This window comes from Lagopus muta, chromosome 1 (assembly GCF_023343835.1).
Source record: "Lagopus muta isolate bLagMut1 chromosome 1, bLagMut1 primary, whole genome shotgun sequence".
NCBI classification, from domain to species: domain Eukaryota; kingdom Metazoa; phylum Chordata; class Aves; order Galliformes; family Phasianidae; genus Lagopus; species Lagopus muta.
In genome coordinates, this window is record NC_064433.1 from 106,298,318 (window position 1) to 106,311,365 (window position 13,048).

At 42.9% G+C, this 13,048-nt stretch overlaps 1 protein-coding gene across 1 annotated transcript in view; it reads left to right on the plus strand.

Annotated features, from left to right (window-relative positions):
• The first annotated feature begins 910 nt into the window (after positions 1-910).
• The window catches only part of DYRK1A (dual specificity tyrosine phosphorylation regulated kinase 1A), an 85,049-nt gene continuing 72,911 nt past the window's right edge, over positions 911-13,048 (plus strand). Inside the window, exon 1 of the mRNA XM_048934028.1 lies at positions 911-1,394. The gene's annotated coding sequence lies outside the window, so the exon portion shown is untranslated. The remainder of the gene's footprint in view (positions 1,395-13,048) is intronic.

Consider the following 13,048-nt stretch of genomic DNA (forward strand, 5'->3'; position numbering starts at 1 on the left):
CCACAACCCGCACCCCCTTCGCGCTGCCGGCGGCCCCTGCAGGCTGGGGAGGCGCCACCATTGTGGCGGGCCGCGTCTCCTCAGCCGACCACCACCTCTTCCCCTCTCACGCTCCAGGGCCCGGCGAACTGGGTCCATCCCGACCGGCAGCAGCGCGGCCGCACGGCCAGCGTCACAGCCTCACCGAGGCCCGGGGGAGGGCGGAGAAGCAGCGGTTGCCAGGCGACGGCAGCCCCGCCTTTTACCCGTCGCCCGCTCTCTCCCTCCCCACGTCAGCGCCGTCTCCCTCCCTCCCGCCCGCCCGGGCGGGGTGGGGCAGCAGGGCGACCTGACGGACAGTTGCCACAGCGACGAGCTCGCCCCGCCGCCATTTTGTCGGTTCGCCTTTTTTTTTTTTTTTTTTTTCCCCCAACCCCTCCCCCACCCCCGGAAAAAAAAAAAAATCAGAAAAAACCAAAACCCTTTCCCGCCCGAGCCGTGGTGGTGGTTTTCTTTTAATTTATTTTCATTTATTTTTTTATTTTTTCCCCTTTCCCGCTTTCCCTCGGAAGGTCGAGAAATACGAAGAACACCCTCATAAAAAAAAAAAAAAAATATATATATATATATATACATGTATATCCAAAAAGGGCAATAATTCGTCCCCGAGGGTCCGCCGGAGGTTCACCCCGCGCTGCGGCGCGCTGTGAGGGAGCGGTGCCGGCGCAGAGCCGCTCCGGGAGGGAGGAGAAGGAGGAGCGGGCGGGGTGGGAGGAGGTAGAGGCAGGCTGGCTGGCAAGCAGGGGAGGGAGGGAGCGAGGAGTTCCCGGGGGCTCGGTACAGCGCTGCGCTTCCCCCCCACCCCCTCCTTCTCCACCACCACCTCCTCCTCCTCCTCCTCTTCCCCCTCCCCCTCTCGCCGCCCGCCCGCCCGCCGCTGTCCCCGCGCTGCCAGGCCGGGGCTCAGGCCGCCGTCGACCGCCGCACCTCACCGAGCCGAGGCGAGGCCGGGCCTCGCCGTTGCCGCCGCCGGGCGCTGCGCAGGTTTGGAACGCGCGCCATTTTGTGAGCGATAGAAAATCCAGCCCGGCCAGGAAGCGCCGCGGATCCGCCCGCCGGGCCGGGCCGGGCCCCCCCCCTTCTCCCCGCCGCCCGGAGAAGAAGGCGCGCAGCGGGCAGACCCTGCGATCGGCACCGGCACCGCCGCCGGCCGTGCGGGCCCGAGCGTGGCGGAGCGGCCGGACGGACTGCGGAGCGCGCAAGAGGGAGGCGCCGCCGCGCCGGGGCCCCGGGCCGAGGCCGGGGGAAGAAGAAGAAGCGTTCGCTCCTCGCTCTCCCCGCCGCACCGGCAGGAGAGGAAAGGAGAGGAGAGGCCGCCGCCGGGAGGAGCCGGGCCGGAGCGCGGGGCTCGAGCGGTGAGTGAGCCGGCGGCGGGGGGCTGCGCAGCGGGACCAGCGGGTGCCACCTCCCGGCCCGGCGCGGTCGAAGGGGGCGCAGCGCAGGGGGCAGCGCCGCTGCCATCTTAGAGAGAGGCGGCGGGGAGAGCGCGGGGCCCGGCGGGCCGCTGCCCAGCGCTGGCGGGGCGAGGAACCGCTGCGGGCTTCGGGGCTGCCCTTCCTCCCCGCCCTCCCCTCCGCCGCCCCCTAATGGGACAGGCCTGGGCAGCGGTTGCGGCCTCTGCGGCCCTTTTCGCGTCGGTGTCCGGTAGAGGCTGCCGGGCTGCGAGCGAGCCGGGCCCCGGGAGCGGGGATGAAGGAAGGGAGTTCGCCCGGTTCCTTTCGCCCTGATGCGCAACGCCCTGCGGTGGGCGGGAGCGGGGTTTCGGCCCGGCCTGGGAGCGGGGAGAGGAGGGTGGCGGGAGCGGGGCCGTTGGAGCGGCGGGCACCTGTTGTGGTGGCCCTGCCCGCACCTTCTGCGGGGGTCGGGGGGAGTTGGGGCCGGGGCGGGAGCGCCTGCGGGAGGCCGCTGTCATCGGGCTGCGCTGGGGAGCGCGGGGAGCGGCGGCTGAGCGGCGCGCGGGGACCTGCGGGGTGTCAGCGGCTGGCTGCAGCCGGGTAGGAATGGAGCTTTGTGCTGCTGGAGGTGTTGGAGACCTTCTCTGGTGTATAGGGGGTTCTTTCTCCGGAGCAGTATTCCCTCCCGTTGCCGCAAAATCAGAAAACACAATTAAAAGCGCTGTCATTTGGAATTTCGAAATTGGTGCATTTTTGAGTTTTGGTCAGCTTTGAAGTTTAGAGTTTAGTCTGCCCAAAGGCCATGTAGGGGTCCTTTGATCATGTGTCTAGATTGCTGCTGTTACTTAGTTCTCCTGTTACCCTACAGTCATCGGTGGAAATAAACATTCATTGTTCTTTAAAATTGAAATTAATGAAGGCGGAATATCTGACTATGAAATAGATCAACAGGAATGTTTTGGACAACCTACTGCTCTAGTCCCAATGGGAGCGTGCAGGTAACTTTTGCCAGTAGGTGCACACAGTGGCTCTTACATGGCTTTAAGCGTTGTAGGGGGTCTGGATAAGTTAACAGTTTATTTGGTCATTGTATTGGTAGAGCTGAAGGATTCCTCAATAATGTTGGAGGACAAATAAACTAGTGTTTTGTTTGTACTCATACTTTATTATCTGTGAGTAACTGAGCAGAACTTAACATACTGGAATAACAAAACCCAAAGAAGTTTTGGTAGAACTTGTTTCTCCTTATCTGTACTCCCCCCAACCTCTGTAGGTTGGATATTTTTGGAAAATTAATTATGCTTTATAGAATTTGAAAATAATAACACTGAAAATAACTGAATATGAGATAGTACTTGTAACTCTGATATATCCACATCTTGTGAACTCTGTATGTGTGTGTATATGTAGACTACTTCTGTTGGTTGTTCTTAATGTTTTTTTGCTTATGCAAAATATTTAGAACCAGAGCCTTTTCAGTCATGATCTGAAGTAGAGTGCATATATTGGATTTACATTTGTTTTACGAATTAAAAATTGTATCAAAGTTTATGCAGCTTATTGAGTTTCAGTCATATTTTCTGAACATTTTTGACTGAGCTGTCCAATAGCGCAGTCTTCTTTGATCACAAAAAGCTTGCAGTCCCTTCTCTTAAATCGTTGTATATACAGACATTAGGGTAGTTTAATACTGTTTCCAGGCCAATAGGTAAGTAAGTTTGTTGCAGTATTCCAGTTCCTGAATCAGTACTCAGGTGAAGGACAATTTTGGAAATTGTCATTGGAATCCCTTCCCCCAGTGTTGGACAGTTACAGAGAAACAGCAACATGGATAATTTTACCTAATAGCAGCCGAATGTTTTCTATTTCAATGTCATTTTATGGATAGTATAATCTTACCTGTGTAAAATAGGGATGTAATAATCAGGATTTTGTTAATTTTTAAAGCATGTGGGCTTTGAATGGACTAGGAGTTAGCATATGATGACCATGAGTAACTTCCAACACACTGGTAGATGGTTTTTGCAATGGACAAAGACATGACTGGCATCAAGTAATAACTAAAGTCTTAAAGTTACTTTTAACTGGGACATAGGTGCTAACATGTATGTCACATCTTGATTCCAGTAGGGCCTTGGAAAGAAATGTGTCTGGGTTAACTGTATTGTTAGGCTTTGCCTTAATGAATTTACTGTGAGTTTTTTGTCATTAAAGAGATAGGTTAGTTAACGCTTTACAAAGTGTGAAAGTCCTGAATAAGTTACGCTGCTGTGTATGAAACACCTGCTTGTGTGGTCATGTGCAAGAAGATCGGTTAATAAAACTCATGAAAAACTGTCCCTTATTTGCTGTGATGGCATTTTGTACTTTTATCTGAACCGAAATGGGTGGTGACTCTTAGCAAAGAAGCAAGTTCTGTTGCTATAATTAGCTTCTCTATTCAGTGTTCCTTTTAAAGTGTCTTTATTTCAGGTGCTTTCCAACCTGTAGTCCTGTAGTCAAGGTTAAAGTTGTTACAGCTGATGTTCTTGGTTAGTCTTTCTGCAGTCATTTTTAATGCCATTTGGACAACTATTTTCTAAAGCGAAGTCAAAAGCTTTCCTGATACCTTTGTTTTATGGAAGCATGGAAAACTCATATCACTACTGAAATCCTTCTGTAAATAGATCTTGTTGTTGTAGAATAGGATTATTTACAGAGAATTGCTGCTTTTGTCTTTATAACTGAATACAATAGATTATTTGTTAACTTACTTTACAGTTTCATTTCTTTTCCTTTTCTAGCAAGAGTTTAAGAAACTTCTTTTCCTCTAATATGTAGTAACTGTTCCACTAACTAGACTTGTATGATTAGTGAGACTTTTTTTTTTATCTGAGACCATTTAAAATAATACGAAAACCTTTCTGAACAAACACATCTTTCCTTGTGAACTCAAGGCTGGTGAAGAAAATCAGGAATACTTTGGAAAGAGGAATGCTCTTGTTTTCCTTCCTCACATTGGTGGATCCTTCAAGAGGGAAGTTGTGGGAATTATGGTCTATTAATATTTTAAAAACTCTGGAGGAAAATAAAAAAATCTCTAGAAGCAACTATTCCTTCCAGAAAGATGTATTTGATATGTACAGTTAATTAGTAATCTCTATGAGGTGACTCAGTATGTCCATAGAATTGCAGTGACCCAATCACCAGTTGTCTAACAGTTTGTAATTGATATCCCTAGATTGTCTTTTCTCTTTGTGTGGAAGAAAGATAAAATTCTGCTTTTGATTCTGTTTTATCAAACTTGCGGAAAAAAAATAGCTCAATTGCTTTTGCTAGTACAAATTTATTTTTTACTTTAGGATGGGTCTTCAGCACCTCAGCTGTATTTGGATTTTAGCCCCCTTCCCTTCCCTTCCCTTCCCTTCCCTTCCCTTCCCTTCCCTTCCCTTCCCTTCCCTTCCCTTCCCTTCCCTTCCCTTCCCTTCCCTTCCCTTCCCTTCCCTTCCCTTCCCTTCCCTTCCCTTCCCTTCCCTTCCCTTCCCTTCCCTTCCCTTCCCTTCCCTTCCCTTCCCTTCCCTTCCCTTCCCTTCCCTTCCCTTCCCTTCCCTTCCCTTCCCTCCAACTGGAGGGATTGGCAGATGCAGGAGATAGTTCCCAGTCAGCTTTCCTAAGTCCATGCAGTATAAATACTGTGGAGCCTATGAAATCTAGGTAGTAGCTACTTCAGTTGACTTGTGACAGACATAATCAGTTTAATTTCATCTGTGAATATAGCATTTCTTAAATTCAAAAGCAGTGAAAACGTTTTTGTAATTAAAATAGCACAAGCTGGCAGTTACTGGTTAGCAGACTCCTTGCATTGTTTCTAGGATCTGTAGCACTTGGTATCCGAAAGCGAAACTGTGTAACTGAAAGTGAAATCAACTCTGTTAAGTGTCAGTGTTTTTGTTCCAGCTGTGAGAAACTAAGCTTTCAATTTGTGTTACATAAAGTTTGAAAGCTCTCTCTTTTTTTTTTTTCTTTTTCTTTTTCCCCTGAGGCAAATAAAGGTAAACTGAGTTTTGAGTCTGTTAAAGGGAAGGTTAATAATGTATTAATATGTCTATGTGTTGAAAAGTTTCCTCTGTCGCTTTAATAACTGTTTGGATAGTGAAACAAGAGTAATGGAAACGTACAAATTGGTTTCTGATGGCAGAGTTATTCTTTCAAAACATGGTTGAAAATGTTTTGGGTGAATTTTGATGAGTTACTAAAAAAATTCAACTAGTACAATGATAGCTGGCATAAGCAAAAGTAAATATATTTCAGTGATTAAGTCCAACACGTCTGTAAACCCTTCGAAAGAAACTTTTAAATCCTAGTGACCTGAAAAACTATTGCTCATCAGTGTTTGGCTTTTTGGCTTCAAACGCAGGTTGTCGTTTTGGAATCCTGTTCATCTCTGCATGCTCAAATCTTCATTTGTGTTACAGTGAGCTATGTAAATCACTGATTGCTTTTGATTCTCTTTGCCAGTGGATCTGTGCTGAGGAGCCCATCGGAGCAGAGGGCATCCACTTCCTTTGCAGAAGAAGTAGTATTGCCTTATAAATACATAAGCACATATATTCTCATTTTAAAATATGATTTTTACAAGATTTATAAATGAATTACATGTAGAGTTTGTGTTTGATTGCAGGCAAATATGTTTTTAATGCACTCTTGTTCAAAATCCAATTGATCTGGAAAGCTCTTAGTAACTCTCCTGGATCATGTCTGGTTCTGATTTCTTTCTGTTATTCTTTCTAATTTGTGGATAGGGAGGCATTAATTTAATGGTCTGCCAAAAATTGCAAGTTAGTGTTTAAAATATATTGACGTCTTTGCTAATGTTGCAAGAAGTGATTGTTGCTGGAAGATCTTGGGAGATTCCCTTTCTGTAGAGATTGCATCCTACGAATAGTAGGTTACGCTTCTGGGATAACACGGTTGAGTGTATGTTGTTCATAAGTCCTGTGTTTCTTGTGTTTAGGGTGACTTTCCTGTCAGTGTCACAGAGTGCCTTCAAAAGCTGGGATTTTTATGGCAGGCCTTATGCAGGGAAATGAGCATTACCACAAATGTTGAACATCAACATGTTTGTCTGTGTCTTCCCACTCAAGTCAGGTTTTTGCTCAAGTCAAGTTCTGTGTATGCTAAGGCTACAAACTTACCACACGTTTTTCTTTGCTCTGAAATCAGAAGTGCTGGTTCTGAGTGCAGCTCTGGGGAGGGTGCACTTCACAGTGCAGTTAGTGCAGCTTCATACTGAATGACCCTTGCATCTCCCCTAACTTCCCCTGATGGCTTATTATTTTTAATATACGCTGTGTGTTACAAGCCTACTTCTAAGGGAGTAACATCTTCTGTGAGCATCTACTAGAGACAGCATCATAAATGATGCATTTACATTGAAGGCTGGCTGGAAAAAGTACATGTGATTCTGTGTTAAAAATTATGGTTGAATGTTGTGGCGTAAGGGTGTAGTTAAAACTGTTTGGTTTTGCATTGTTGTACTACTTGGAGACCTCTGCTGGGATCGGATTTTCATTTTGTTTTGTACATAAACTTAGTATTACCTCTTTCTTCATTTGATTTCATGACTTGACAAGGCATACCTGTTCATTCCTGATGTTCTTCTGCATGGCATTTTGGTTCTGGTGCTGTGCAAATGTTTGTGTTAGTGGCTTGATTGCTGTTTCTTCATGCAAATACAGAAGGCTGGGAGTGATTGTAGGTTGATAGTCTGCCGCTGTTGTACAAAAGTTTAATGGTGGTCTAAATTTTAATAACCTGGAGATGTGAGCGGAAATCATGAATGATGTCTGATGCCCTTATAAGAGGGTTTCTTTCCTGGCTTTGTAGGGTTTGTTAAATGATATTTTCCCTTTTGTATTTGACACAGTTGTGATTTGCGGACTCTGTATCACTTCGTTTGAGTCAACTTTCAGTCTTGCCCATCAGAACCTTTATATATGTATCTCTATGGGGAGTCAAGCTCACAAAAGAAGTCAACCTTCAGTTCACAAGTTTCAAGTACAGTGTTTGGAAATCATTGTCTATTTTGCAAAAATTATTTCAAAAAATTTTCTAAGTCAACTGAAGTATTTTAAAATATGTTTCTTTCCGTTTTGCTGCTGATTGCATGGAAGTGAAATATGAAGGTAAAATGCAGATAGCCATGCATAAAAACCTTCATCTCAGCATTCTGCACGTGAGGGAAACAGGTCTTTTGAAACTGTCACTGTATACGTGTGGTGCTTTGCACTTAGCAGCATTAGAGAAGATCAGCGATCTGTGATTTGTTTTCCTATAAACTAAGAATTTATAGGGTGTGCGGCTTTTTAAGTAGCAGATGGAAAGAAAAAGATCTCCAACTTTCTTGATGCTTGTTTAATATACATCTAAGGAGATAACTCTCTTATGGAAGAGTGGACTTAATTGACCTTTCTTGTGTTATTTATCATTTTATGTACCTTTATCGCAACTTGACTTTTTTCCTTCAAAAGCATCCTTTTAGGCTTATATACCTGACGCTGTTTTGCCAGTACTATTGGCCTCACTCTTTTCTTAAGATCTTGAGTATTGTAGTTCCTGCCAGACTCAGTGAGATGTGAGAATAATGTAATTATTTCTATTCAGGAGTTTGAATATGAGTGAAGAGTTTAAATTTTAGACTTCCGTACATGAAAAGTTTATCCTTAATATTTTCCTATATGCACTTCTTTATATGCTTTGCTTTTGTTCTCTTTCTCTGGACTGCGGCTACTTCTTTGATCTTAACTTTAATCTTTGTATGTTAGAAGAAGATTTTGTTTGCATGACACAAAACAACTTGAGATCTGTGGTATGAGGTGAGACGATGAGCTTGAGTTGCATTTTTAGCAAGCATACAGTGGGCTCAGAATATAATTTCTATTATATTAGTCTATAATGATAATTTCTATTATATTTATTAGTCATTATAGGTATCGTAGAACCTATGAGCTTCCCCTGTGGCAGTGCCAGGTTCTTTGTGCATTTGAGGAAACAGGCACACATTGTATCCCACATGTTGCAATCATGGTATTTCTCCTTATGTTTTAGTTGTGCAAACATCTGTGGAGCTGTTCTTTGGGCCCAACTGTTTCCATAAAGGTTCCCGAACCGTGTCAAAAACTCAATGACAAAAATGGGAAGTCTCCTTGCTTTTAGTGTTTTGATTCATTCTTGTTTCATTCAGACTTTTTTAGCATCATGTGGAAGAGATGTTTCTTAAGTGGTTAGGATCTAATACACAGAAAAATTAATACCAAAGTTGGTGCAAGGAAAACCTTCAACTTTGTTTGTTTGTATGTCTTGCTTATACAGAAAGCAGATTTTGCCTTGCTAACAGGAGCAGCTTACTAACAGGTATTTTTTAGCAAGGGAAATGAAAACAAAATGAAGGTAAAGTGACTTGCCTAAAGTTATACGGTGATGCAAAGGGTGGAGCTGAGGTTAGAAGTTGAGTTATGTCTTAATAGCAGGATGCTAAGTAGTTACAGTTGTGTTTGTCTTGAGTTTATATTCTGAGTGCTTTGTAACTCACAGAAGCAGTCTCTTAAGGCTGGAGTGTGACTCAGCATTTCCAGGTAGTGGTCTGCTCCTGGAACTTAGGATTTGTTGGGAAATTTAAGAGCATTAGAGTTGGAACTCATTTTTTTTTTTTTTTTTTTTTTTTTTTTTTTTTCTTGAAAGGAGGTTGTGTGTTTTAAGAAAAATAATTAAATTGATTTCACTTTCAGTCTCTTGCCCTATTTGGTACACATCCTTCAATTTCTGGAAGAACCGGTGGAGTGTTTCAGTAATAGTATCATTTACTGTATAGCTGGCACGTACCGTGTGACTTTGTTTTCTGTGTGCCGCTCTCCTCATGTCTGTCTGTTCAGTGAACACAACAGCATTCGACTGTGAAAGTAGATTAGCATTGCAAAATCAGACAGAGCTGTATATTGTGCCCACCTTAATTTAAACATCTAACTTCTTGGTCTTCAATCTTATGAAACTTACAAAACTTCTTTCATGTAGGAGAAAGAGACATACATGGTATTTGCATGGTTTTTATGATGGGAATATGTCACCTCTGTTACTTGGCCTAACAGGTTACTACTGCCTCTGGCAGGAATGAGTTCTTGGTTTTGTGGGTCAGCCGCTTGAGAGGGGACAGTTTGGAGAACGGTGGGTGACTTGTGCAAGTGTATAATAGCTGTGTAAACCACGCTTCTGTATGCTCTGGTTTGGTTGGCTTTTGGGAGGCAGAGTTGGCTTTGTGTCTTAATCATGACTCTTCCACAGTAATAACCGTTCTAGTTTCAGCTGACACAATGTCTTGGGGCACTGCTTAGTAGTGGTGGCAGAGGAGGAATCAAAGGACAGAAGGTGATGAAGATTAAACTATTGGTCTTTTGGTACTATACTGTAAATTTGGGCAAAATTCAGGAGTACTTAGTTATCTCTTGCTCATCTAGATCAGTTGAGTCTTCTGGCATGGAACATGACAGTACACTGGTACATCATTTCAGTGTTCAGAGAATGCTGAAGGACAGCACCATGAACAGTACATCCAGAGGAGAACACAGGCAATACTGATTATCTCCCCGCTTTCCTCTCCTACCTTGCTCTTCCTCCAAGTGTATCTGTACCAAATCTGAAATAACAGATAAAGAAGCAAAGCTATGAAAAGCACATCTTTTTGTTTTAATATTTCATTTAGAAGGGCTATGGGACACGAACAGTACTTAAATCTGATGGTGCAATATGTGTTGTTTTTATGGCATAAGTATTAGCAAACTGATCCTGCTATAATATGTGCTGCCACTGAAGCACTTTGGGTTAGATTATTGAGAGTGGTTTCTGAGGTAAAGTGTGCAACAAGCAGTTCTCTGAAGGCAACTGCAGCTTAAGCAGTTCCCCTTCTCTTCAGATACTGCCTGCTTGTTCCCACCTGCTTTGTGTTGGCACAGCTGTTTGTAAGACCAACCAGTGAATCAGACTTGGAAACAGAGTTGGCTGAAATAAATAATTTTATATATATAACATTTGGGTGTGTATGGGGGTGGAGAATCAGGTTACTTTTCAGTCAGATTGGTTCCTAGGCCCAGTATACTGTGCTGCTGCTGAGACATTTGACAAGATAATGGAACGGGTTGTGTGGGTGGACAGGAGCAGGGTGCCTAAGAGTGGCAGGGGTTGGTTAACTGGCTTTGATAGCTCTGTTACTCAATGGAGAACATCATTCTGAGGAATTTTTGCCACCCCTCCTGTAGTAAATCACTGCTCTGACAGAGACAGACACACACATGCACGCTACCCGCCCTCCCCGCCCCACACACTTGCACTCTTCCTCTCCAACTTTCTCTTGCTATCTTAAACTGACATGCTTATTCCCACTCCGATGCTGTTCTTCTTGTGTGTGCTTTAGCATGCCTGAAAACTATCAGTCTTTTTGATAACAAGTTCTTGCTCTAACTCTCCTAACTACATTGTTATTTCAGCTGTTTTCTGGCAGTCTTTTTTGCTTCTACTCTTACTCAGGTTCTTTCTCCGTGTCACTTAGTCCTTTTTCTTTTCTGCCTTGTGCTTATGCCCTTATTGTCTTGCATCGTTTTTTAGTGCTTCTCTCAAGGTCCTCTTCTTGCTCATTCAGTGTTCTCTCATCCTTCTTGCTTTCTCTTTTTCTTTTGTTTTCACTTGCTTCTTGTGAGAACAACACTTTGGAAAGGAAGTAACACTTCAATTTTGAAGAAAAACTCCTGAGAAACCAAAAGTTTTTAATTTTGTTTGCTTTCCAAATATTATCAAAAAAGCAATGCAGCATATTGACTTCTTCTCAATCTCATGCCCTTCCAGATTTTCTACTTGAATTCTATACTGCCATATAATAGGTATGTGCACACAAAATATAGATTGTTCCTACTTGGACAAACTGAAAGATGAACTGAAGTTTCTGAAGTTGATGTTATAGTAAAATTTATATTTTCAGCTCTTAGTATAGAGTACGAGCCTAACTTACTGTTATCAAGGGGAAATTGAGGAATAATAAAGCCTAGGTTTTTTGCTTCCACTATACATTGGAGACATGAAAAAATGTTTCTCCTGATGTTATAAAAGGTTCTGATTATGTATTCAAACAAACAATTCCTTTGGAAATTCCATGCTTGCTTGTCCTCTTAAAGACATGACCCGAGCTGCTGGGGTTATTCTGTTATTTTACTCTGTGCATTCAGATTTTTTGATATTCTTGTTTGAGTTATTGAAATTTTGTTGCCAATCGTTCACCTGTTAGTTGAGAAAATAGTTAAGAGTATTGATTCCTTAATATCTGAGCTGTGATTTCATCTACTTCTTAATAATCTGAAGTTAATTCATATAGAAACGTGGAGGATCAGATAATATAGTTCTTTGTAACGGGGAAAAATTTCTTCCCATCTCCTTTGCTTTTCTTAGGTGGACTGGATCTGAAGTCTGCTGTATAAAAGGCACAGTTTCTGCATGCTAACTCTGGTGTACAGCATTGTAACTTTTGCACTCTTACATGAGGAAGCGCTAAAACTCTCTGAGCCTGCAGATGTTTGTTTTGTTAGGGCAACTGCTGTAAGTAGGGTAGAAAGCAGCCTACCATCAGGATGTACATGCTAATAAGCAAACACTATTCTGGATTACAATAGTTGCCTTTGGAAATGCTAGTTTGGTTCCTACTTGGTTAATAAATAAAAGTGTTACTCATAACTGTTATGCCTCTTCAGTGATTTGTTTGTCTTTTTTGTTAACCCCATCCATTTTCTGTTCTGCTCCTGGTTTTGTTCCAGTCTACTTTTCAGTAAACTGAGTTCTTGTGCTTGTTTTATGCATGTTTTTTTTTATGGCAGAAGACTTCTTGCATAAGATAAGCAGCATGACATTGCTCTGTTTCTGGAATTAGATGAGGCCTCTGTCAAACAATGATTTAGATACCTCAGTGTTGAGTGGCTGACATCCCCCTTCCTTTTTCAGAAATCCATTGCACTTATTTCTCATTTTCCTGGAATTCCTTTGGGTTTATTATTGTGCATTTCAGAGCTTCTCGCTTTGTTCATCTTTGTGCTTTAGCAAACCAAACTCCTCTGGACAAAATGTTTGCAACTTCTGACATTTATGGAGATACTATTAACTGATCAAAAGCTGTAAAATCTTAGTATTTCTTTTAGAGTTACGTAAATGGATCATTTAATCCATGTTAGTGTCATGGAGAGCATTAGCTTCAGCAATTTCTTCTCAGTATTTGGGTGCTGGAACTGCTGGAGTTCCAAAATATTGCCATCAATAATCCCAGAATTTCAACAATTTCTATTTGGCACTTGGAATTGACATGTTTCATCTGGGGGGCCTCTATGAGAGTTTTTCAGGACTTTTATATCAATGAGAGTCTTTTTTTCTTTTTTTTTTTCTTCTTTTTTTTTAATTTTTGTTTTATGGCTGCTATCAAAGAACATTAAAAAAATAAATTCCATACATCATCTTCATAGCGACCTTACCAAAAAAGGGATTCAAAACAACATTATCTCAAGTTGACAGATTGAGCTTGGTCAGTACGTTCAGGACAATAATTTAACAAG